This window comes from Eschrichtius robustus, chromosome 20 (assembly GCF_028021215.1).
Source record: "Eschrichtius robustus isolate mEscRob2 chromosome 20, mEscRob2.pri, whole genome shotgun sequence".
NCBI classification, from domain to species: domain Eukaryota; kingdom Metazoa; phylum Chordata; class Mammalia; order Artiodactyla; family Eschrichtiidae; genus Eschrichtius; species Eschrichtius robustus.
The window spans coordinates 57,298,693-57,326,692 of NC_090843.1; the positions used below are offsets into that span (position 1 = coordinate 57,298,693).

The 28,000-nt window shown below is 42.6% G+C and overlaps 1 long non-coding RNA gene across 3 annotated transcripts in view; it reads right to left on the reverse strand.

The window, feature by feature from the left end:
* The window catches only part of LOC137755110 (uncharacterized), a 164,810-nt gene that overhangs the window by 9,276 nt on the left and 127,534 nt on the right, over positions 1-28,000 (reverse strand). The gene's annotated exons all lie outside the window — the stretch shown is intronic.

Sequence of the window (28,000 nt, forward strand, 5' to 3'; positions counted from 1 at the left end):
GCCATTGACTTACAGGGGTAACGGCCTGTCCTGTTGCTCAGCAAGTCAGTGTCACAAGTTTCAAAGTTTTGCCTGGTGCTCTTGCTGATGCTAAGTGTGTGCTGGGTTGCCTGGAGAAGGAGAAGGAAGTAGCCCTGCTTCTGTTAGTAATCCAGCTGTGGGAGTGTGTGGGAAATTTATGGGATTAAGTGCCCTAGTGAGTGAACCTGTGTAAACACACATACACACAGCCCCTTGGTCTGAAAGAGCAGGCTAAGTGACTGTGATGGAACTTGAGAAAATTACGATAAAGTACAGAGGAGTTTAATCATTGACTTCTGTGAACTGGGAACTTGGGTGTCCCACATTATAGGGGCATCCATCGTGGATATGGGGGATGAGCTCTATTCTGGGACTGGTCCTTCCAGTGACAACATCCCTGCCCAACACCTCCCTGGCAGGAATTCGACAAGCTCACCCCTAGTCTTCCTACTCACTCTTGAGATTTGGACATTTCCCAGCCAGTGTCTGATCCCTTTAGGCATTTATAGACTATATGTATTCTAGGACTTGTTGGGGTGCACTTGTGCACATCACCCAGAGTTGTGTATGTGAGAGGGTATTGAGGTTTATGGGCTTGAGGTAGATGCCTCATGGTTTTTTCAGTCTGTGAACATGAGTAAAGTGCCTTGGAAATGCAGAAAGGGTAGTGACTTCCCAACTGCCTGTATCCTGAAGGGCCTCTTTGAGAAGTGACATTTGTGCTAATTTTTGGAAGATTAGTAGGGGTTTAAAAAATTTTTCCACCCCCTCGGAGGGAGGAGACAAGATGGCGGAGTAGGAAACTTGAGTTCACCTCGTCACAGGAAAACACCAAAATCACAACTAACAGCTGAATAATCATCAACAAAAGACTGGAACCTACCAAAAAAGATAATCTACATCCAAAGACAAAGAAGAAGCCACAACAAGACGGTAGGAGGGGTGCTTTCGCGATACCAAATCCCATACCCACCAGGTGGGTGACCCACAAGCTGGAAAATAATTATATCGAAGAGGTACTCTCACAGGAGTGAGCGTTCTGAGCCCCGTGTCAGGCTCCCCAGCCTGGGGGGTCTGGCCTCGGGAGGAGGAGTCACTAGAGCATTTGGCTTTGAAGACCAGTGGGCCTTGAGTGCAGGAGCTACACAGGACTGGGAGAAACAGAGACTCCATTCTTGGAGGGCACACACAAGGTTTTGCATGCACTGGGACCCAGGGCAAGGCAGTGACCTCCTTAGGAGCCTGGGCCAGACCTACCTGTTTGTCTTGGAGGGTCTCCTGGGGAGGTGGGGGTTGGCTGTGGCTCACTGTGTGGGCAAGGACACTGGTGGCAGAGGCCCCAGGGAATATTCATTGATGTGAGCTCTCCCAGAGGTCGCCGTTTTGGCATGGAGACCTGGCCCCACTCAACAGCCTGCAGGCTCCCAGGGCAAACAACCAACAGTGTCGGAAGCCAGCCCCAGCCATCAGCAGACAGGCTGCCTAAAGATGTCCTGAGCACACAGCTGCCTCTAAACACACCCCTTGAAATGGCCCTGTCCACCAGAGGGCCAAGATCCAGGTCCACCCACCAGTGGGCAGGCACCAGTCCCTCCCACCAGGAAGCCTACACAAGCCCCTGGACCAACCTCGCCCACCAGGGGCAGACACCAGAAGGATAAGGAACTACAAGTCTGCAGCCTGAAACGGAAACCACAAACACAGAAAGTTAGACAAAATGAGACAGCAGAGAAATACGTTCCATAGGAAGGAACAAGATAAAACCCCAGAAGAACACCTAAGTGAAGTGGAGATAGGCAATCTGCCTGAAAAAGAATTCAGAGAATGAGGGTAAAGATGATGCAAGATCTCAGAAAAAGAATGGAAGCACAGACCAAGAAGATACAAGAAATGTTTAACAAGGAGCTAGAAGATTTAAAGAACAAGGAGATAGAAGATTTAAAGAACAGATGAACAATACAATAACTGAAATGAAAATGATTCCACTAGAGGGAATCAATAGAATAAATGAGGCAGAAGAATAAATAAGTGAGTTGGAAGACAGATTGGTGGAAATCGCTGCTGCAGAACAGAATAAAGAAAAAAGAATGAAAAGAAACGAGGACAGTCTTAAGAGGCCTCTGGGACAACATTAAACGCACCAACATTTACATTATAGGGGTCCCAGAAGGAGAAGAGCGAGAGAAAGGGCCTGAGAAAATATTTGAAGAGAGAGCTGAAAACTTCCCTAACACAGGAAGGGAAACACTCATGTCCAGGAAGCGCAGAGAGTCCCATACAGAATAAACCTAAGGAGGAACATGCCAAGACACATATTAATCAAACTGATGAAAATTAAAGACAGAGAAAATATTAAAAGCAATAAAGAAAAAGCAGCAAATAACATACAAGGGAATCCCCATATGGTTATCAGCTGAATTTTCAGCACAACCCTGCAGGCCAGAAAGGAATAGCACAATATATTTAGCGATGAAAGGGAAAAAACCTACAACCAAGAATACTTGACCCAGCAAGGCTCTCATTCAGATTCGACAGAGAAATCCAAAGCTTTACAGACAAGCAAACGCTAAGAGAATTCAGCACCACCAAACCAGCTTTACAACAAATGCTAAAGGAACTTCTCTAGGTGGAAAAGAAAAGGTCACAATCAGAAACAAGAAAATTACAAATCGTAAAGGCAAAAGTATAGTAAAGGTAGGAAATCATCCACACACAAATATGATATCAAAACCAGCAATTGTGAGAAGAGGAGAGCACAAATGCAGGATACTGGATATGCATTTGAAATTAAGAGACCGGTAACTTCAAACGATCCTGTATATATACAGACTGCTGTATCAAAACCTCATGGTAACTGTAGATAAAAAATCTACAATAGATACACACACAAAAAAGAAAAAGCAATCCAAACACAACTCTAAAGATAGTCATCAAATCCCCAGAGAAGAGAATGAAAGAGGAAGGGAAGAGAAAAGACTTACAAACCAAATCCTAACAATTAACAAAATGGCAATAACAACATACATATCGATAATTACCTCAAATGTAAATAGATTAAATGCTCCAACCAAAAGACATAGACTGGCTGAATGGATTAAGAAAAACAAAGACCCGTATATGCTGTCTACAAGAGACCCACTTCAGATCTAGGGACACATACAGACTGAAAGTGAGGGGATAGAAAAAGATATTTCATGCAAATGGAAATTGAAAGCTGGAGCAGCAATACTCATATCAGACAAAATAGACTTTAAAATAAAGACTGTTACAAGAGACAAAGAAGGACACTACATAATGATCAAGGGATCAATCCAAGAAGAAGATATAACAATCATAAATATATATGCACCCAATATAGCAGCACCTCAATATATAAGGCAAATGCTAACATCCATAAAAGGAGAAATTGACAGTAACAGTAATAGTGGGGGACTTTAACACCCCACTTACATCAATGGACAGACCATCCAGACAGAAAATCAATAAGGAAACACAGGTCTTAAATGACACATTAGACCCGATGGACTTAATTGATATTTATAGAACATGCCATCTGAAAGCAGCAGAATACATATTCTTCTCAACCGCACATGGAACATTCTCCAGGATTGATCACATGCTGGCCACAAAGCAAACCGCAGTAAATTTAAGAAAATTGAAATAGGACTTCCCTGGTGGCGTAGTGGTTAAGAATCCGCCTGCCAATGCAGGGGACACGGGTTTGCACCCTAGTCGGGGAAGATCCCACATGCCGCAGAGCAACTAAGGCCGTGCGCCACAACTACTGAGCCTGCACTCTAGAGCCTGCAAGCCACAACTACTGAGCCCACGCGCCACAACTACTGAAGCCCACACGCCTAGAGCCTGTGCTCAGCAACAAGAGAAGCCACCGCAGTGAGAAGCCTGTGCACCACAACGAAGAGTAGCCCCCACTCGCCGCAACTAGAGAAAGCCCGCATGCAGCAACAAAGACCCAATGCAGCCAAAAATAAATAAATCAACTTATAAAAGAAAACTGAAATCGTATCAAGCATCTTTTCTGACCACAACGCTATGAGATTAGAAATCAACTATAAGAAAAAAACTGAAAAAAAACACAAACACGTGGAGGCTGAACAATATGTTACTAAACAACCAGTGGATCACCACAGAAATCAAAGAGGAAATAAAAAAAATACCTAGAGACAAATGAAAACGAAAACACAATGATCCAAAACCTTTGGGACGTAGCAAAAGCAATTCTAAGAAGGAAGTTTATAGCAATACAATCTTACCTCAGGAAAAATGAAAAATCTCAAATAAACAACCTAACCTTACCCCTAAAGCAACTAGAGGAAGAAGAACAAACAAAACCCAAAGTTAGTAGAAGGAAAGAAATCATAAAGATCAGAGAAGAAATAAATGAAATAGAGATGAAGAAAACAATAGAAAAGATCAATGGAACTAAAAGCTGCTCTTTGAAAAGATATACAAAATTAATAAACCTTCACCCAGACTCATCAAGAAAGAAAAGGGAAAGGGCTCAAATCGGTAAAATTAGAAATGAAAAAGAAATTACAACTGAAACCACAGAAATACAAAGCATCATAAGAGACTACTTACTACAAGCAACTATATGCCAATAAAATGGACAACCTAGAAGAAATGGACAAATTCTTAGAAAGGTACAATCTTCCAAGACTGAACCAAGAAGAAATAGAAAATATGAACAGACCAATCACAAGTACTGAAATTGAAACTGTGATTAAAAAACTTCCAACAAGCAAAAGTCCAGGACCAGATGACTTCACAGGCGAATTCTATCAAACATTTAGAGAAGAGTTAACACCTACCCTTCTGAAACTATTCCAAAAAACTGCAGAGGAACACTCCCAAACTCATTCTCTGAGGCCACCATCATCAACCCTGATACCAAAACCAAAGATACCACAAAAAAAGAAAACTACAGGCCAATAACACTGATGAACATAGACGCAAAAATTCTCAACAAAATACTGGCAAACCGAATCCAACAATACATTAAAAGGATCATACACCACAATCAAGTGGCATTTATCCCAGGGATGCAATGATTTTTCAATATCCACAAATCAATCAGTGTGATACACCACATTAACAAATTAAAGAATAAAAACCATACGATCATCTCAGTAGATGCAGAAAGAGCTTTTGACAAAATTCAGTACCCATTTATGATAAAAAAAAACACAACTCTCCAGAAAGTGTACATAGAGGGAACCTACCTCAACATAATAAATGCCATATATGACAAACTCACAGCTAACATCATACTCAATGGTGAAAAGCTGAAAGCATTTCCTCTAAGATCAGTAACAAGACAAGGATGTCCACTCTTGCCACTTTTATTCAGCATAGTTTTGGAAGTCCTAGCCATGGCAATCAGGGAGAAATAAAGAGATAAAAGGAATCCAACTTGGAAAAAAAGAAGTAAAACTGTCACTGTTTGCAGATGACATGATACTATCCATAGAAAATCCTAAAGATGCTACCAGAAAACTACTAGAGCTCATCAATGAATTTGGTAAGGTTACAGGATACAAAATTAATACACAGAAATCTGTTGCATTTCTATATACTAACAATGAAAGATCAGAAAGAGAAATTAAGGAAACAATCCCATTTACTATCACACCCAAAAGAATAAAATACCTAGGAATAAACCTACCTAAGGAGGCGAAATACCTGTACTCTGAAAACTATAAGATGCTGATGAAAGAAATCAAAGATGACACAAACAGATGGAAGGATATACTATGTTCTTGGATTGGAAGAATCAGTATTATCAAAATGATTATACCACCCAAGGCAATCTACAGATTCAATGCAATCCCTATCAAATTACCAATGGCATTTTCCACAGAACTAGAACAAAAATTTTTTAATTTGTATGGAAACACAAAAGACCCTGAATAGCCAAAGCAATTCTGAGAAAGAAAAACGGAGCTGGAGAAATCAGACTCCCTGACTTCAAACTATACTACAGAACTACAGTAATCAAGACAGTATGATGCTGGCACAAAAACAGAAATATACATCAACGGAACAGGATAGAGAGCCCAGAAATAAACCCACACACCTATGGTCAATTAATCTATGACAAAGGAGGAAAGAATATACAATGGAGAAAAGATGGTCTCTTCAGTAAGTGGTGCTGGGAAAACTGGACAGGTACATGTAAAAGAATGAAATTAGAACCTTCTCTAACACCATACACAAAAATAAACTCAAAATGGATTAAAGACCTAAATGTAACACCAGATACTATAAAACCCTTAGAGGAAAACAGAGGCAGGACACTCTTTGACATGAATCACAGCAAGATCTTTTTGGATCTACCTCATAGAGTAATGAAAATAAAAACAAAAATAAACAAATGGGACCTAATGAAACTTAAAAGCTTTTGCTTAGCAAAGGAAACCATAAACAAAATGAAAAGACAACCCACAGAATGGGAGAAAATATTTGCAAACAAAGCAACCAACAAAGGATTAATCTCCACAGTATTCAAACAGCTCATGCAGCTCAATATCAGAAAAAATAAAAAACAACAACAACAAAACAAACAACCCAATCAAAAAATGGGCAGAGGGCTTCCCTGGTGGCGCAGTGGTTGAGAATCTGCCTGCCAATGCAGGGGACACAGGTTCGAGCCCTGGTCTGGGAGGATCCCACATGCCGTGGAGCAACTGGGCCCGTGCGCCACAACTACTGAGGCTGCGCGTCTGGAGCCTGTGCTCCGCAACAAGAGAGGCCGTGACAGTGAGAGGCCAGCACACCGCGATGAAGAGTGGCCCCCGCTTGCCACAACAAGAGGAAGCCCTCGCACTGAAACAAAGACCCAACACAGCCAATAAATAAATAAATAAATAAATAAAATTAAAGGTGCTAATAATTAAAAAAAAAAAAAAGGGCAGAGGATCTAAATAGACATTTTTCCAAAGAAGACATACAGATGGCCAAGAGGCACATGAAAAGATGCTCAACATCACTAATTATTAGAGAAATGCAAATCAAAACTACAATGAGGTATCACCTCACACCGGTCAGAATGGCCATCATCAAAAAATCCACAAACAGGGACTTCCCTGGTGGTCCAGTGGTTAAGAGTCCATGCTCCCAATGCAGGGGGGCCCGGGTTTGGGGAACTAGATCCCACATGATGCAACTAAGAGCCCGCATGCCGCAACTAAGAGATCCCACATGCCACAACTAAAGATCTCATGTGTCACAAATAAAAAGATCCCGCATGCCACAATGAAGATCCTGCGTGCTGCAACTAAGACCTAGTGCAGCCAAATAAATAAATAAGCTTTTCAAAATCTACAAACAATAAATGCTGGAGAGGGTGTGGAGAAAAGGGAACCCTCCTACACTATTGGAGGGAATGCAAATTGGTACAACTACTATGGAGAACAGTATGGAGGTTCCTTAAAAAACTAAAAATAGAACTACAATATTATCCAGCAATCCCACTCTTGGGCATGTATCTGGAGAAAACCGTAATTCAAAAAGATACATGGAGCTCTACCCACCACCAGAGCCTCCCATCAAGCCTCTTAGATAGCGTCAACCACCAGAGGGCAGACAGCAGAAGCAAGAATAACTACAATCCTGCAGCCTGTGGAACAAAAACCACATTCACAGAAAGATAGACAAGATGAAAAGGCAGAGGGCTATATACCAAATGAAGGAACAAGATAAAACCCCAGAAAAACAACTAAATGAAGTGGAGATAGGCAACCTTCCAGAAAATAAATTCAGAATAATGATAGTGAAGATGATCCAAGACCTCGGAATAAGAATGGAGGCAAAGGTTGAGAAGATGCAAGAAATGTTTAACAAAGACCTAGAAGAATTAAGGAACAAACAGAGATGAACAATACAATAACTGAAATGAAAACTACACTAGAAGGAATCAATAGCAGAATAACTGAGGCAGAAGAACGGATAAGTGACCTGGAAGACAGAATGGTGGAATTCACTGCTGCAGAACAGACTAAAGAAAAAAGAATGAAAAGAAATGAAGACAGCCTAAGAGACCTCTGGGACAACATGAAACGCAACAACATTCGCATTATAGGGGTCCCAGAAGGAGAAGAGAGAGAGAAAGGACCAGAGAAAATATTTGAAGAGATTATAGTTGAAAACTTCCCTAACATGGGAAAGGAAATAGCCACCCAAGTCCAGGAAGCGCAGACAGTCCCATACAGGATAAACCCAAGGAGAAACATGCTGAGACACATAGTAATCAAATTGGCAAAAACTAAAGACAAAGAAAAATTATTGAAAACAGCAAGGGAAAAATGACAAATAACATACAAGGGAACTCCCATAAGGTTAACAGCTGATTTCTCAGCAGAAACTCTACAAGCCAGAAGGGAGTGGCATGACATACTTAAAGTGATGAAAGGGAAGAACCTACAACCAAGATTACTCTACCCGGCAAGGATCTCATTTAGATTTGATGGAGAAATCAAAAGCTTTACAGACAAGCAAAAGCTAAAAGAATTCAGCACCACCAAACCAGCCCTACAACAAATGCTAAAGGAACTTCTCTAAGTGCGAAACACAAGAGAAGAAAAGGACCTACACAAACAAACCCAAAACAATTAAGAAAATGGTCATAGGAATATACGTATTGATAATTACCTTAAAAGGGAATGGATTAAGTGCTCCAACCAAAAGACACAGGCTTGCTGAATGGATACAAAAACAAGACCCATATATATGCTGTCTACAAGAGACCCACTTCAGACCTAGGGACACATACAGACTGAAAGTGAGGGGATGGAAAAAGATATTCCATGCAAATGGAAATCAAAAGAAAGCTGGAGTAGCAATACTCATATCAGATAAAATAGACTTTAAAATAAAGAATGTTACAAGAGACAAGGAAGGACACTACATAATGATCAAGGGATCAAGCCAAGAAGAAGATATAACAATTATAAATATATATGCACCCAACATAGGAGCACCTCAATACATAAGGCAACTTGCTAACAGCTATAAAAGAGGACATCCACAGTAACACAATAATAGTGGGGGACTTTAACACCTCACTTACACCAATGGACAGATCATCCAAACAGAAAATTAATAAGGAAACCCAAGCTTTAAATGACACAATAGACCAGATAGATTTGATATTTATAGGACATTCCATCCAAAAACAGCAGATTACACGTTCTTCTCAAGTGCGCACGGAACATTCTCCAGGATAGATCACATCTTGGGTCACAAATCAAGCCTCAGTAAATTTAAGAAAATTGAAATCATATCAAGCATCTTTTCTGACCACAATGCTATGAGATTAGAAATAAATTACAGGGAAAAAAACGTAAAACACACAAACACATGGAGGCTAAACAATACATTACTAAATAACCAAGAGATCACTGAAGAAATCAAAGAGGAAATCAAAAAATACCTAGAGACAAATGACAAGGAAAACACGACGATTCAAAACCTATGGGATGCAGCAAAAGCAGTTCTAAGAGGGAAGTTATAGCTATACAAGCCTACCTAAAGAAACAAGAAAAATCTCAAGTAAACAATCTAACCTTACACCTAAAGGAACTAGAGAAAGAAGAACAAACAAAACCCAAAGTTAGCAGAAGGAAAGAAATCATAATGATAAGAGCAGAAATAAATGAAATAGAAACAAAGCAAACAATAGCAAAGATCAATAAAGCTAAAAGCTGGTTCTTTGAGAAGATAAACAAAATTGATAAGCCATTAGCCAGACTCATCAAGAAAAAGAGGGAGAGGACTCAAATCAATAAAATTAGAAATGAAAAAGGAGAAGTTACAATAGACACCGCAGAAATACAAATCATCCTAAGAGACTACTACAAGCAACTCTATGCCAATAAAATGGACAACCTGGAAGAAATGGACAAATTCTCAGGAAGGTATAACCTTCCAAGACTGAACCAGGAAGAAATAGAAAATATGAACAGACCAATCACAAGTCATGAAATAGAAACTGTGATTAAAAATCTTCCAACAAACATAAGTCCAGGACCAGATGGCTTCACAGGTAAATTCTAACAAACATTTAGAGAAGAGCTAACACGCATCCTTCTCAAACTCTTCCAAAAAATTGCAGAGGAAGAAACACTCCCAAACTCATTTTACGAAGCCACCATCACCCTGATACCAAAACCAGACAAAGATACTACAAAAAAAGAAAATTACAGACCAATATCACTGATGAATATAGATGCAAAAATCCTCAACAAAATACTAGCAAACAGAATCCAACAACACATTAAAAGGATCATACACCACGATCAAGTGGGATTTATCTCAGGGGTGCAAGGATTCTTCAGTATATGCAAATCAATCAATGTGATACACCATATTAACAAATTGAAGAAGAAAAACCAGATGATCATCTCAATAGATGCAGAAAAGGCTTTTGACAAAATTCAACACCCATTTATGATAAAAACGCTCCAGAAAGTGGGCATAGAGGGAACCTACCTTAACATAATAAAGGCCACATACGACAAACCCACAGCAAACATCATTCTCAATGGTGAAAAACTGAGAGCATTTCCTCTAAGATCAGGAACGAGACAAGGATGTCCACTCTCACCACTATTACTCAACATAGTTCTGGAAGTCCTAGCCATGGCAATCAGAGAAGAAAAAGAAATAAAAGGAATCCAAATTGGAAAAGAAGAAGTAAAACTGTCACCATTTGCAGATGACATGATACTATACATAGAGAATCCTAAAGATACCACTAGAAAACTAGTGGAGCTAATCAATGAATTTGGTAAAGTTGCAGGATACAAAATTAATGCACAGAAATCTCCGGCATTCCTATACACTAATGATGAAAAATCCGAAAGAGAAATTAAGGAAACACTCCCATTTACCATTGCAACAAAAATAATAAAATACCTAGGAATAAAACTACCTAGGGAGACAAAAGACCTGTATGCAGAAAACTATAAGACACTGATGAAAGAAATTAAAGATGATACCAACAGATGGAGAGATATACCATGTTCTTGGATTGGAAGAATCAATATTGTGAAAATGACTATACTACCCAAAGCAATCTACAGATTCAATGCAATCCCTATCAAATTACCAATGGCATTTTTTATGGAACTAGAACAAATCATCTTAAAATGTGTATGGAGACACAAAAGACCCCAAATAGCGAAAGCAGTCTTGAGGGAAAAAAACGGAGCTGGAGGAATCAGACTCCCTGACTTCAGACTATACTACAAAGCTACAGTAATCAAGACAATATGGTACTGGCACAAAAACAGAAACATAGATCATTGGAACAAGATAGAAAGCCCAGAGATAAACCCACGCACCTATGGTCAGCTAGTCTATGACAAAGGAGGCAAAGATATACAATGGAGAAAAGACAGTCTCTTCAATAAGTGGTGCTGGGAAAACTGGACAGCTACATGTAAAAGAATGAAATTAGAATATTCCCTAACACCATACACAAAAATAAACTCAAAATGGATTCGAGACCTAAATGTAAGACCGGACACTATAAAACTCTTAGAGGAAAACATAGGAAGAACACTCTTTGACATAAATCACAGCAAGATCTTTTTTGATCCACCTCCTAGAGTAATGGAAATAAGAACAAAAAAATAAACACATGGGACCTAATGAAACTTAAAAGTTTTTGCACAGCAAAGGAAACCATAAACAAGATGAAAAAACAACCCTCAGAATGGGAGAAAATATTTGCAAACGAATCAACGGACAAAGGATTAATCTCCAAAATATATAAACAGCTCAGGCAGCTCAATATTAAAGAAACAAACAACCCAATCCAAAAATGGGCAGAGGACCTAAGTAGACATTTCTCCAAAGAAGATATACAGATGGCCAAGAAGAACATGAAAAGCTGCTCAACATCACTAATTATTAGAGAAATGCAAATCAAAACTACAATGAGGTATCACCTCACACCAGTTAGAATGGGCATCATCATAAAATCTACAAACAACAAATGCTGGAAAGGGTGTGGAGAAAAGGGAATCCTCTTGCACTGTTGGTGGGCATGTAAACTGAAACAGCCACTATGGAGAATAATATGGAGGTTCCTTAAAAAACTAAAAATAGAACTACCATAGGACCCAGCAATCCCACTACTGGGCATATACCCAGAGAAAACCGTAATTCAAAAAGACACATCCACCCCAATGTTCACTGCAGCACTATTTACAATAGCCAGGTCATGGAAGCAACCTAAATGCCCATCGACAGACGAATGGATAAAGAAGCGGCGGTACATATATACAATGGAATATTACTCAGCCATAAAAAGGAACGAAATTGAGTCATTTGTTGAGACGTGGATGGATCTAGAGACTGTCATACAGAGTGAAGTAAGTCAGAAAGAGAAAAACAAATATCGTATATTAACGCATGTATGTGGAACCTAGAAAAATGGTACAGATGAACCGGTTTGCAGGGCAGAAGTTGAGACACAGATGTAGAGAACAAACGTATGGACACCAAGGGGGGAAAACCGCGGTGGGGTGGGGGTGTGCTGAATTGGGCAATTGGGATTGACATGTATACACTGATGTGTATAAAATTGATGACTGATAAGAAAAAAAAAATGGCATGTGATACTTAACAAAGGAAATAAACACACACACATACACACACACAAACACACACACACACACGTAGAAAAAAACAAAAACAAGATACATGCACTCCAATGTTCACTGCAGCACTATTTACAATAGCCAGACATGGAAGCAACCTAAATGTCCATTGACAGAGGAATGGATAAAGAAGATGTGGTACATATATACAATGGAATATTACTCAGCCATAAAAAGAAATGAAATAATGCCATTTGCAGCAACATGGATGGACCTAGAGATTATCATTCTAAGTGAAGTCAGACAGAGAAAGACAAATATCATATATCACTTACATGTGGAATTTAGGAAGATGATACAAATGAACTTATTTACAAAAGAGAAACAGACTCACAGACTTCAAAACCAAGACTTTGGTTACCAAAGGGGAAAGGTGGTGGCGGGGGGGGGGGGGGAGAATAAATTAGGACGTTGGGATTAACATACACACACTACTATATATAAAATAGATAACCAACAAGGACCTACTGTACAGCACAGGGAACTCTACTCAATATTCTGTAATAACCTATATGGGAAAAGAATCTGAAAAAGAATGGATACATGTATAACTGAACCACTCTGCTGTACACCTGAAACTAACACAACATTGTAAATCAACTATACCTCAATATAAAATAAAAATTAAATTTAAAAAGAGGTAATTATTATGGATGGTTATACCATTTATGCAAAAATAAAGTACAAATTTAAATTGTCAAAAAAATTTTCCCCTCAACTTGTTATTTTGAAAAATTTTAAACCTGCAGAAAAGCTGAAAGAACAGTACAGTATATAACCTTTCCATGGATTGACCAATTAACCTTTGCCATGTGAGTTTTTATCTCTGTAACTACGTCTGTATCTACGTGTAGACGTGTATTTACACATGCACGTATGTCTCTATAGTCAATACATTTATATCTATACACATTTTTTTGTTGTTGGATCACATAAAAGTTGCAGACAGCATCGCCCCTCACCTCTAAACTCTTCAGCATTATCTCCTAAGATGAAGGACATTTTTCTACATAATCACAATACCACTAACAAACCTAAGAAAAGTAACAGTAATTCAATAGTACCAACTATATACAGTTGACCCTTGAACAACGTGGGGGGTTAGGGGTGCCAACCCTCTGAGCAGTCAAAACAGAGTTGGCCCTCTGCATCCGAAGTTCTGCATCTGAGGAGTCAACCAACCTCAGATCATGTATTACTGTAGTATTTACAAGTGGAAAAAAAAGGTGTGTAAGTGGACCCATGCAGTTGAAATCCTCATTGTTCAAGGGTCAGCTGTAGTGTGGTATTCAAATTTCCTTATATTTTTAAAAAATGTCTTTTACAGCTGTTTGTTTTTTAGGTGGAGGGGGCTTAAGGATCACCACAAGGACAAAGGTGCATAGGTGTGAAAACTCCTGCAATAGTGATTTTTCAAAAATGCAAAGAACCTGAATCCTGGAAGCTGTAGATAGGTAAAGTTGACTGACATTGACCCTGAGGAAGACGCCAGAACAGAAAATTTTCTAATTTAAATTGTATTCTGAATGGATAATATATTCACTTGGTTCAAAACGCAAGAGGTACAAAACGTTTGTTGAAAAGTCTTCTTGCCCCTGTTCTCTAGTCACCCAGACTTTTTTACCTGAGCAGCCAGTATTAGCAGTTTTATATTTTCTTCCAGAGATAATGTATGCATACACAAGCAAATATGAAAATACTTCCCTTTTTCACACAAGTAGTAGTGTTTTATCACTTAATATAAATCATATAATTTCACTAAGTCATGGGGTTGATTCCTTTGACAAATACTGAGTACCAGTTATGTACTAGGTACTGCTCTCTCATTAATACATATATTTTGAAATAATTATAGATTCACAGGAGGTTGCAAAGTCTAGAGGGGGTGGGAGTGACAAAGCCCCCTTCCCCATTTTTCCCAGCTTTACATGTTCATAGTACAATATTAAAACCAGGAATTTAATGTTGGTATAGCAATAGGCACCTGTTTTACAAACTGGAGATGGAGCAGTGAACAGCCCTCAAGCGGGGCGGGGTAGATAAATACGTAAAATGTATGTTAGGTGGTGGTGACGTGTCCAGTGGGAAAACAAGGAAAGAGGAATAGGTTTGTGTGGATGTTTTTCAACATTTTATTATGAAAATTTTCAGACGTTAAGAAAAGTTGAAAGAATTATACTGAGAATACCCATATATCTACATGTTACTGCACTTGTGTGTGTGTGAGTGTGTGTGTGTGTGCACGCGCATGCGAATTTTAAGTTGGGTGGTCAAGGAAGGTCTTGCTGAGAATGTGATAGTGAAATAAAGACCCAAAGGAGTCCAGTGGTTAGGACTTGGCGCTTTCACTGCTGAGGGCATGGGTTTGATCCCTGGTTGGGGAACTAAGATCCCTCAAGTCTTGTGGCCAAAAAAAGAAAAGAAAAAAAAAAGACCCAAAGGAGTTGGTGGGGGGGGGAAAGACCATGGGTTTCTGGGGGAAGAGTTTTCCAGGCCGAAGGCACAGCAATTAGAAGGTCCTGAAGTGGGAGCATTCTTGGGGTGTTGAAGGAAAGCAGGGAGGCCAGGGAGCTTGAAAAAGAGGCGATGAAGTCAGAGGTAATAGGGTGTCTTTTGACTGCTTATAGTGGTTTTTGCCAGGTTGAACATTTTTATTTTTATTAATTGCATTTATCAATAAGTCTTTTAAAGCTCCTAGGTTTTGAGTCATACTTTTAAAAAGCCCTCACCATTCTGAGATTGTTAGAAGATTCTCACTTCCTTTTCTAGTATTTTTAAGATCCCATCCTTTCATAATATTAATTCTTTTATGATTTTAGTTTTTATATTTAAATCTTTCATCCATTTGGAATTTATCATAGTGTAAGGCATGAGGTACAGATCTGGCTTTACTGTTTTGTCCCAATGTCATTTATTAAACAACCCACCTTTCCCTGATTTGAAATGCCACCTTTGCTACACTCTAAATTCCTGTACGTGTGTATTTGGGTCTATTTCTTGACCTAGTGTTCTACTCCATTGATCTGCCTGTGCACACTTATTGATTGTGGCTTTATGATATGTTCCAATATCGGGTAGGAAGAGTAGGTTACTAAAGTGTGTTTAAGCTTGACCAAAATAACTGGTAGGAACCAGAATGGGTTCACAATTCAGAACAGGGCCTATCAGACTAGCCCTTCTGGGTTTCTGGATCGATAGCCCAGGAAATGGGGAGAGTGCTTGACTTCAGCAAGCTCTTCATCAGTCTCCCAATATGCTTGTGGCCAGTGTAGAGAATGGTGGCCACATATTAGGAGAGTTAAATTATTCAAGCAGTTAATAATCATACCCAAAGGACAATAGATCAGGGTCATCCTGGAGATTTCTTGGGCTGTGTTCCAGACCTTGCTCAAAATTCCTCTAAGTAACGTGGATGGAGAGCTGTGTACTAAATTTTCGTGGGACACAAAGTCGGAAGGCTAGCATGTATTTGGAATTGTCTGACAAGGATTTTTTTTAAAGTTGCATGGTAGAATTTCATAGGGGTCAGAATATGGTTCTGTCTTTGGGCTTCTCAAGCAACTGCATAGTATAGGAAGTTGTGGTTTAGCAGAAAGAGGGGGATACAGAGATGGGTGGGGGCTTAGGAGAGCCTGGATCAGGTGATAAAAGGGGGGGTGGGGATGTGGGTGGATGGGTTAGTGGCGGGCCTTGAAAGATCTGCCCAGGAGTTTGGGCTTTTCTCTAGGTGGCAGGGATTCCTTTAACGTTTAACCTGGAGGAGGGAAGCGACAAGTTCTATCTTCCATCAGCTTTGGCAGCCCGTGGAGGAGAGCAGGAGCCTGAGGGGTCAGAGAGGAAATGAACACTGGTGTAGGTGGCGGATGTTGAAGCATGACTTTGGGCAGTGGCCATGGGCAGGGACGCGCAGGGCGGGCTGTCGGCTGTCTAAGAGTGCCCTTTGGCCTGCTCTCTGGTATCTGTGAATGCTTCAGTTCTGGGGACTCTTGCCAAAGGCTGGCTGGGCCTTGCCTGGGGACAGTCTCCAAGTCTTTCCACTTTTTCCCAGGAAGCAGATTAGTCTTCTGCCATCTCTCAGTACCATGTATCAGTGTCATTGCTTACAATCCCCCAGAGATGGGGCTTTGAGAGGATAGCTAGCTAGAAACTATAGATAATCCCCCAAACGGCAGGGCCTATGGCCAAGATTGAAGTAATTTGGGGGTTCTTGAGCGCTTATGGGGTACAAGCAGGGTAGCAGGCATTGCGGAAATAAATAATACATTATTTGAGATCCTTCTCTAAAGGGATTCACAACCTGGCAATAATTAGAACACTTTGAGCAGTTCCTCTAGGATAGCAAGCAGCTGGGTATGTGGGGTTTGGAGCTCAGGAGAGGAATCGGGGCTGCAGAGAGATTTGGGAGGGGGCAAGTCACCCCAGGAATATGATTTGAGTGAAAAAAGTAGGCTGTGTATGGAACGCAGAAAACACCAACATTTTAAGGGCAAGAGGAGCCTTTAAAGAAGAGTGAAGGGAACTTGGAGAGGGTGATGTCCCAGAAAACGAGAGAAGAGCTTCAAACGGGAGAGGGAAAGCATCAGTGCTGCTGAGAAACGTCCATGGGATTTGTCAGTGATCAGTGGGTTTGGGCAGAGCAGTCTCAGAAGGGTGGTGGGGGCAGAACTCAGTGGGGGAGTTGGAAGGCGAGAAAAGGGGGAGAGCAAGATTATGCACAGGAAGGAGAGGGGAGAAGATGGGGTAGTGAGGGCGTTGGCCACGGGCAGGCTCTGTACCACCCCGATCTCCACCCAGGCACTGTGGCCACTGTGCAGGCCACTGTGCAGGCCACTGCCCACCCCGCTCTGCTCCTGGCACGTTCTCTGCACGCTTTCTGTCTGCTGCGGAGGGCCAGGTCCTCAGCCTCGCGCACGGTTCCTGTCACAACCTCCAGGGAGAGGCAGAGCTCCCCAGGCAGGTCTCAGGCTCTGGTCACCCCTAACAGAGGCAGAGAGCTGACGTTTTCACAGGGGCTTTGGACATCCCATCTGAAATCACCTCTCCTGGGACTTCTCTGGCTGTCCGGTGGGTAAGACTATGCACTTCCACTGTAGGGGGCAAGGGTTCGATCTGTGGTTGGGGAACTAAGATCCCACATGCTGCGTGGCACGGCCAAAAAATTAAAGAGAAAATAAAATCACCCCCTCCTGTCCCCACCTGCCATCATCAAGCCCTTCCCCTGCTTCCCCCCACGCTCCACTTTGTAGCACTTAGCACCACCTGACATACGCGATTTAGTATGAGTTTATTTGGAGCTGTCACCTCCCAGCAGAATGTAAAGCACCATCAGAGCAGAGACTCTTTTGTTGTGGTTTGTCCACTGCAGTATTGCCAAGTCCCAGATTCCTGGTTTGAGGCGGGGGACTCAGTCACCACCAAATGAATGAACAAGTGAATGAGTCACTGAGGAGGAATCCCTGAAGGGACCTGGGAGGTGTCACAAGCACAGATAACTGAGGTTCCCCTCAGTCCCTTCCGGAGCTGAAAGTGCGCAACAAGCAAGCCTCACCCACAACCTGATAAGCTCTGCAAGAGCCAGCTCTCCAACTGACGGGCGTGTTTGTAGAAGGTTCAGCAGAGTTTATCCTGTCAGGCTGAGGTCACCCAGCGTTCTTCTCACACAGCGCCTGTCCCAGCCCTCTCCCTCTGAAAAGGCTGAAGGCAACAACAAAGCACGGGCTGGGGCTGTAGGGCCCCTGGGACTGCGCTGCCCCTGCCCCCTGCAAGCCAAGGAGACCCTTCCAGGGGCAGCTCTCAGGGCACAGATCCTGTGGCGCCCACGGGGGCCACCTCCCGGGCCTCTGTCTCCCCAGGGTCACACTGATCTCCAGTCCACGTGCCTGGTTCACTCTCCCCCTTTCAGGTCTCTACCTGCCCCGGGCCCAGGTGGAGAGCTGCTTTCAGATGCCAAGGGTGCTGCAACCTGCCCAGCGGACTTCCCTGAACACTCTCTCATCTGTAGCACCTCCTGCATAAGGCTCGGGTGCTATGTATTCTTTTCTCCCTGTGATTCCTGGCAAACGCTGGGCCTGGAGGAGTCATTAGTAAACGGTAAGTAAACGGATCCTGCGTGTGATCCAGAGTTCAAGAGGAAGCTGCCCGCTTTCAGTCCTTTGTGATTATACTTGGTCTCCCTAATCTCATGCTGCTCTGATGTTTCCCAATTTGATAACTCAGTTTTGCCCCAGATTTCTTCACCTCTCTGACCCCTCTCAGTCTACCCTCTTCTTTGTTTCCCCAGCTCCCATGTGGTGGCACATCGCTTAAGCCACACTTTTTTTTTTTTTTTTTTTTTGGCTGCACCCCGCGGTATGCAGGATCTTAGCTCCCCGACCAGGGATCGAACCTGTGCCCCCTGCAGTGGAAGCACAGGGTCTTAACCACTGGACCACCAGGGAAGTCCCTTAGGCCACTTTTTTGAGTCTTAAACACCAAGAATCTGCACCCATTTACATGTTGATCATTTCAGTCCCTGACAACCAGCCTGGAGGTTACTTGCCTTCATTTATCACACTCCACGAACGATCTCTGTTTCTCTCTGCTTCCAGCGAGCCATTCACTCACTCACTGCTTCCGCAACACGCACTACACCTGTAATGTACTTCCTGTAGGCCACACATGATGCCGAATGCTAGAAGGAACACAAAGGAGGACTACCCAGTCACTGTCTCCAAGGACATCTCAGGCTCCTGGGGAAGAGGAAGCTAAATAGAATGCCAGGAAGTGAATTTGTTCTGTAATCATAGAGCACAGTGGGAGCCCTGGAAGAGAGCTGTTGGGTCCATGAGGGGGTAGGGATAGTGGCGAGATGTAAGGGCATAAGGGCTTTCGAGAGCAGTGTCTGTTGTCTGGGGGACAGACATTCTGGATAAAAGGTTGGGAAACTCCACCAACCCAAGTGACTGGAGCCAAGAAGAAAGGACATTTCACATTAAAAATTTTTCTCATATCCATAGAAAACTTAACAGAATAGCAGTACAACAGACACCCATATACCTTTCACTTAATCAAATATTGATATTTTGTCACATATGCTTTTTCTATACCTTGAACCATTTGGGAGTAAGTTGTATCATCATGATACTTTACACTTCAATACTCCCACATGCCTAAATATTTATATGGTATTTCCTAAGATTAAGGATGTTCTCTTACACAGTCATGATATGATTATCAGTCAAGAAATTTAACAATTGAGAGACTACTATTACCTAATATGTTGCCCATATTTGCAATTCCTCAATTGTCCCACTAGTTTCCATTACAGCTGTTTGTGAATTTCACCTTTTTATGTCACTAAGTCATGGTATGTTGACCCATCTGTGACCTGCACTCCATCCCTTGTCCCATTCCTGAGTCTCCTCCCTTCCCTGACTTATATCCATATACATATAGGTCACCTATATCCATTCACGGCCCTTAGTAGGATCTCTGCAGCATGGGCCACCTCTGCTAACTCCTGCTTTGCTGTTAAAGCATTAGATTCTAGAATTAGTATTTACTTCTTCCTTTCTCTTCGATCAAAAGCAAAAATAATCCCAACTAATAAGAGGTTCATAACTTTTTACTAAAAAGATGCCTTTCAAACAACAATGCCATATATTTCAGACAAAGATAAGGTCCAGGTTGTGGGGAGGGCTGACACACTATCAAGCTCCCACCAAGCATCTCTCTCTTCTCATCTGGTCCCACAGTCATGAAGGGAAGGGTGGGGCCCTTGACCACTGGAATGAGACACACACACAAACACCTAACCTAGATTCATCAACTGCATCACTTCCTCAGTTTTCCCAGAACACTGAGGTTGGCACTCAAAAAGACCTCTGAAAAAGACCTCAGGCTGATTAGGTGATACAACTGCTCTTGTAACAACACAGTAGGCATTCATATTTTTGTGGAATGAATGAAACACATAAAGGAATGGTTGGAGATGCCAGGAATTGACCGGACAGCAGGCAGTGGGAAAACAAAGTTTGGGATTGGTTTGAGCCATTCTATTATTTTTTTTCTTCCAGTTTTATTGAGATAAAACTGACATCTAGAACTGGATAAATTTAAGGTGTACAGCATAATGATCTGACTTACATATATCATGAAATGATGCTCACAATAAGTTTAGTGAACATCCATCATCTCGTATAGATACAAAATTAAAGAAATAAAAAGTATTTTTCCTTGTGATGAGAACGCAGGATTTACTTTCTTAACTTTCATATATAACTTACAGCAGTGTTATTTCTCATGTTGTACATTACATCCCTAGTACTTATTTATCTTATAACTGGAAGTTTGTACCCTTTGACTGCCTTCATCCAATTCCCACCTGCCCCAGTAACCACACATCTGATCTCTTTTTCTATAAGTGAGTTTCTTTTTGAAGTACAGTTGACCTACGACACTATGCTAGTTCCTGTTACACAACATACTTATTCGATATTTCTATACATTTCAACATGATCACCATGATAAGACTAGTTATGATATCTTACCATACAAAGATATTACATAGATATTGGGACTTCCCTCATGGCACTCTGGTTAAGAATCTGCCTGCCAGTGCAGGGGACATGGGTTGAAGCCCTGGCCTAGGAAGATCTCTCATGCCACAGAGCAACTAAGCCCGTGCGCCACAACTACTGAGCCTGCGCTCTAGAGCCTGCAAGCCATAACTACTGAAGCCCCCGCGCCTAGAGCCCGTGCTCTGCAGCAAGAGGAGCCACCGCAATGAGAAGCCCGCGCACCACAACAAAGCGAAGCCCCCCGCTTGCTGCAACTAGAGAAAGCCTGCGCGCAGCAACGAAGACCCAACGCAGCCATTAAATAAATAAATAAATAAATAAATAAATAAATAAATACCCAAACCAAAATAAAACAACAAAAAAAGAAGGCGGTGGGCATTCTAAGAAGACTGCCCAGATTGTCTACATTGCTAGACATGCCCAGCCCTAACCACCATATGGATGGAACATTAACCCAAGGGTGACCAGAAGGGACCATAAAAGAAGCCCGGTTTCTTTCCCCCCTGTGCAGACCCTCTCTTGGTCTCACCCGCTGCTCCCTTGCAGTGTAGCCGATAAATCTCGCTTTCTACCCTCACTTCTGACTCAATAAATTCTTTTACCACCCGCGTTGCCGGCCCCTTCACTGCACTCTGTGGCATTTTGGTGGCCCCTACGGGGAGTGCCTCTCTCTCCTCTCTGTGCCTTTTCTGATCGTCTTCCAACACGCAGTGATCGGCCTACTGGGCCTACTGACTTGGGGCAATTGAAGGTCCCCGGCAGGGGCTACTCCTCAGCGAGACCGGAAGCCCTCCGGGTCGGGACTCTGACCCGCTGGCACCCTAAGGGATACGGTCTCTTCTTCTCTTCAACACCGCGGATGGTCTGAGGTCCCTGGAGACCCGGGATGGCGCACCCTGGCCAAGGAGACTGTTCGGACGTAAAACCTGGCCCCATACGGATCGACAGTCCCTGCCCAATCAGGTGGAAGTGTCCTTTGGCCCTAGCCTTGGGACTCCTCACTTCCAACGCCTGGTGCAGTTGGCAGCGGCAGCTCGTCTGGGGCGAATCCAGGCACGCTGTGAGATCCCCTTTTCCTTTCCATTCTCCCTTGAGGACCATCCATCCTGATCCACCAACATCTCCAGGTACTTCAAACCAGTCGAGTCACCACAAAACCAGCGAGTTTCCCTTCTCGGCTGGCCCGAGACCACTTTCCACTCCCTCCTCTTCGGCTGTTCACCCTTAAGGCCCGACACCTGTTGGCTGGGTGTCAGGAGGCCTCTGTCAGACAGAGCACGCCTCCAGAGGTCCTCTATTCTGTGGGGGGAGGTGGCGCCCCAGTCTAGAGCGCAACCTCAGGTCCCTTGCGGACACTACAGAGGCCCATCTCCCTCTAGGGACAACTTTTGGGCAGATGCTGTGTTTGGTTAAGATCCAATATGGGTCTAACACCCTCTATTCCTGCTGAGTCACCTTTGGGATGTATTCTTAAAAACTGGACTAAATTTGATCCCCAAACTCTCAAAAAGAAACGGCTAATATTCATTGCTAGATCAGGAGGTCTGGCCCCTCGATTGATCCCTAAACTATAACACTATCCTGCAGCTTTATCTCTTTTGTCATAAACTTGGGAAGGACTCTGAGGTCCCCGACATTCAGGCCTTCATGGCCCTGTCACAAAACCCCAAAATATGACAAAGTGGTCTCATGTGTCTCTCCAAATTCTGCTCTTAGGCCTGACACCGATATTGTCCACGACCCCTCCTTCAATCTCTCCTGCACTCCTCTGCCACCTGTTCCCCTCCCACCACTCCTCCTCCCTACCCCGACGTCCTCTCGCCTCCCCACACCCATTCAGGACCATGTAAGCCCAGAGGGACTAGCTATTCTGGCCATTCACTTTATCAGCCAAGCTTCATCTGATATCAGACAAAAACTCCAAAACCTTGAACAGGGACCCCAAACTCCCTTTGCTGTCCTATTGGATACAGCCTTTAAGGTCTTTAATAACTGGGAGGAGGCCTTGAGAGCCCAGAGGGCTAAACAGGAAGATGAAAGATAAATGGCAGGCCCAATATATGCAGCCGCGATTGTTAGTTCCCTGTCCATTTCGGGCACTCCCGTGGCTCACCCCAGCCAATCAAAGGGGACAGCCGCCCCGGCCCGTTCCTGCTCCTGCTGCGGCCAACCAGAGCACTTCAGTCGGGAATGTTCTAAGCCTCAGGGCTACAAGCCCTAACGGCAAGCAAAGTGGCCACTGGAAACGGACTGTCCCCCTCTCCCTCAAGGGGGAGGGCCATCCTCCACCCAAAGGCCCCATGCACCACTGGGAGGCCCCCGAGCTCCAAGAGCCCCTCCCCAGGGACAAATGCCCTTGATGCTTTTCCTGGACCACAAAGAGCCATATGAGGAACCTCTCCTCTTGCAGGACTGACAGGGTCCAGGGGTTATATAGGCTCCCATGTTTTCCATCTCTATGGAAGAGCCCTGGGTGACCCTTGATGTGGCAGGGACCAAAATTACTTTCCTCATGGATACAGGGGCCACATATTCCACCCTGACCCCTTTTTCTGGTCCAACCTCTCCGTCCTTGATCCCCCTCACCAGCACTGACGGCAAACCACAAGCGGCCCATTCTACACCTCCCTTGACTTGCATGATAGACACACACCTTTTTACTCATTCCTTTCTGGTCTTGCCTCCCTGCCCTATCCCCCTTCTGGGCCAAGACATTATGTCTAAACTACAGGCTCATTTGCGCTTTCTTGAGACCCACCGGCCCTCATGGCACTCTTCACACCAGATTCCTTTTCCCACATAAATCCCTCTTTATCCTTCTCCTGGCAGGGCCACCTTTGTTTAATTTACTTGCTCATTTTGTCTCCAATAGACTTCATTCCATCAAGGTACAAATGGTGATAAGACAAGGATTCCAACCTCTACAATCAATACAGTTGACTACTCTTGAACAGGCCTCCCAAAATTTCTACTCACACACAATCCCATAGCCCCATGGCCGATCAGCAAAGCCAACCGGGATCCCAAGTTGCCCCTTCCCAGCATGAAGTAGCCCGAGATGATGTCGTTGCCCAGATGTCAATGATCTGACTTTGCTGATCTGTCAGGGGGGAAATGTGGAGCTTAACAATAGAACAGTCACCTTAGGCAGGGGAGGTCATTTCAAGATAAGGCAATCGCATCCTCCCCCAATGGAAAATTACCAGCAGCCACAAGCAGTGGGCATTCCAGGATGACTGAGTTACGACATACCCAGCCCTAATCACCATATGGGTGGAACATTAACCCAAGGTTGACCAGAAGGGACCATAAAAGAAGCCCAGTTTCTCTCCCCCCGTGCAGACCCTCTCTTGATCTTGCCTGCTGCTCCCTTGCAGTGTATCCGATAAATCTTGCTTCCTACCCTCGCTTTTTTTTTAAAATTTTATTTATTTATTTATTTTTGGCTGTGTTGGGTCTTCGTTGCTGTGCATGGGCTTTCTCCAGTTGCAGCGAGTGGGGGTCTACTCTTCGTTGTGGTGTACAGGCTTCTCATTGCAGTGGCTTCTCTTGTTGCAGAGCATGAGCTCTAGGCACGTGAGTTTCAGTAGTTGTGGCACGTGGGCTCAGTAATTGTGGCTCAAGGGCTCTAGAGCGCAGCCTCAGTAGTTGTGGTGCATGGGCTTAGTTGCTCCGCGGTATGTGGGATCTTCCTGGAACAGGGCTCGAACCCGTGTCCCCTGCATTGGCAGGCAGATTCTTAACCACTGTGCCACCAGGGAAGTCCAACCCTCGCTTCTTTTACCACCTGTGTTGCTGGCCCCATCACTGCACTCCATGGCAACGTCTTCAGCATTCATCTATTGCACATGTATATTAAAATTCAACAGTGACTTCTGGTAAGCACAAAACAGCCTATCTTTCCCACTGATTACAACTAAGAACTCTGAATAAAATACAAGATGCAACTAACTACCTGAGTCTGTAAAGTTAAGGCTGGCATGCAGATTGGGAGGAGAGCCAAAACTTGAAGAATCACATGTAACTGGGGTGAGTTACCATGATTATTTTATTCTTTTATCTCCTGGCTTTGACCTGAGAGTGACCTCAGTGGGGGATTGCACAGCAGGGAGCAGCAGTGAAAACACAGAGAGAAACCCTATCTTTCTGGCCAGAGAACTAAGAGAAGGGGCTCCTACAGCTTGGGAGTCTGGTGGTGACTCCCTCTTTTTCTCTCTTGGTTCTGGCTCAAGGGTGGCCCAAGTCACAGAGTGTACAGCAGTGGGGGCAGCATATAAAACTGAGAGAAAACTCACCTTGATGGCCAGAGGAACCAGAAAAAGGAGACCCTGTGGTCCAAGACTGTAGGGGTGAATCTCCATTATTTTTTCCTCTTTTTCTCTCACCACTTTGCACTGGGGGTAGCCCCAGCCATGAGGAACTGTGTGGCAGCACTGGTGACAAAAACTTGAAGAGAAACCCCTTCTTTCAAGCAGGAGGACTGGAAAACATAGATCCCTGGAGGTTGGAGAGAGTAAGGAAAGTACTGGAGAGGCTATAGAAAGGAAATCCTAATTCTGTGTATGAATTTACACAAATCCTGGGTTAATCTCGGAGCTGTACATGCATGGAACAGACCTAAAGGAGCATAGCCAAGGCTGAGAACTGAGTTATGATATAAACTACCACCCAAGTCCCAGACTAAGAGACATTCATGTGTGGGACAGACCCAAGGCACCACAGCAAAGGTTTGGAAAACACTTAACACTGAAACCACAGCGCACAGAAGGTGAGACAGAGCTTGATGTCTGAATCTAACCAGGCCAATTATCTGCTAAATCAGAACAAACAAACATCAACATTTTCCAAAGGATTTTGACAGGACTTAGAGTCTCACAACATAAAATTCAAAATGTCCAGGATTCAATCCAAACTTGCTTGACATAAAAAGAATCTGGCAAATAGGACCAATTCTCAAGTGAAAGACAATCAACAGAAGCCAGCTCTAAGATGACTCAGATATTAGAATTATCAGACAAAGACTTGAGAGCAGCTGTTATAACCATGCTTTATGAGGAAAAGATGCTGAATGGAGAGGTTCTCAGAAGAAGAACAGAGATATAAATAAATAAATATTTCCATTCAGTTTATTTATTTATTTATTTATTGTTGCACTGCATGGCATGCAGGATCTTAGTTCTCCGACCAGGGATCGAACCCATGCCCCCTGCAGTGGAAGCGCAGAGTCTTAATCACTGGACTGCCAGGGAAGTCCCAAAATGGAAATTTTAGAATGGAAAGATTCAATATCTGAAATAAAAAATTCACTGGAGGAGCTCAACAGTGGAATGGAGGTGGCAGAAAAGAGTCAATGAACAGTCACACATTTTCCAATCTGATGAACATAAAGGAAAAAAGATTAAAAAAAAAAAACCAATGAATAGAGCCTTAGTGAACTGTGGGACAATATCAACAGTTCTAACATTCATATCATTGAAGTCCCACAGACAAAGGAGAAAACATTTGATGCATAAAATATATCTCAAGAAATAATGGATGAAAACTCTCCAAATTTAATGAAAGACATAAATTTACAGATTCAAAGAGTTCAGCAAACCCTGAACGGAATGAACTCAATAAAACCATGCCCAGCCAAGAGTCAAATTACTGAAAATCAAAGATTAAAAACCAAAGCTTCTTTAAAGTAACCAGAGAACAAGGGCTCATTACATATAGAAGAGGAACAATACGCATGATTGTGAATTTCTCACTAGAAGCAAAGAAGCTAGAAGACAGCTGAATGACATCTTTAAAGTGTTTAAAGAAAAGAACTGTCTACCCAGAATTCTATTTCCAGTGAAAACATATGTCAGGAATGATGACAAAGTGAAGACATTTAGATGGAGGAAAACTATGAGAATTTGTTGTCATCAGACCTGTTCTATAAGAAATGGTAAAGGAAGTTTTAGGCTGAAGGAAAATGATACCAGAGGGAAACATGTAACTTCAGGAATAAAGGAAAAGCAACAGAAATTGTATATATCTGGGTAATATATTTTTCTATTTTTCTCCTTTTAAGTTACTTAAAATACGTATTACCTGTTTATTTATTTTTAAATTTTCATTTATTTATTTAATTTATTTTGGCTGTGCCAGGTCTTAGTTGCAACACACGGGATCTTTTAGTTGCAGCATGTGGGATCTTTTTAGTTGCGGCACGTGGACTTCTTAGTTGCGGCATGCATGTGGGATCTAGTTCCCTGACTAGGGATTGAACCCGGGCCACCCTGCATTGAGAGCATGGAGTCTTACCCACTGGACCAACAGGGAAGACCCTGTATTAACTGTTTAAAGCAAAAATTAGTACATTTGTCTAGTGGGGTGTTCCATGTATGTAGATGTAATGTATATGACAAGTAAAACATAAAAGTGGATGAAGGGACCTAACCTATATGGTTGTAAGGCTTCTATATTTTACTTCGGGTGGTAACAATATTAACTCTGAGTCTACTGTGAAAGGTTAAGTATGTATATCATAATTCCCAGAGCAACTCCTGAAAAACAAAGTCATATAGCCCCAAAGCCAATAGGTAAATTAAGATGCAATAATAAATACTCAAATAACCCAAAAGTAAACAGAAAAGGGGGAAGAAAACATAAAACACAGAAAATAAAATGGTAGACTTGAATTCAACCATATTAATAATTATATCAGATGTAAATTATATTAGATGTAAATTATATCAGATATAATTA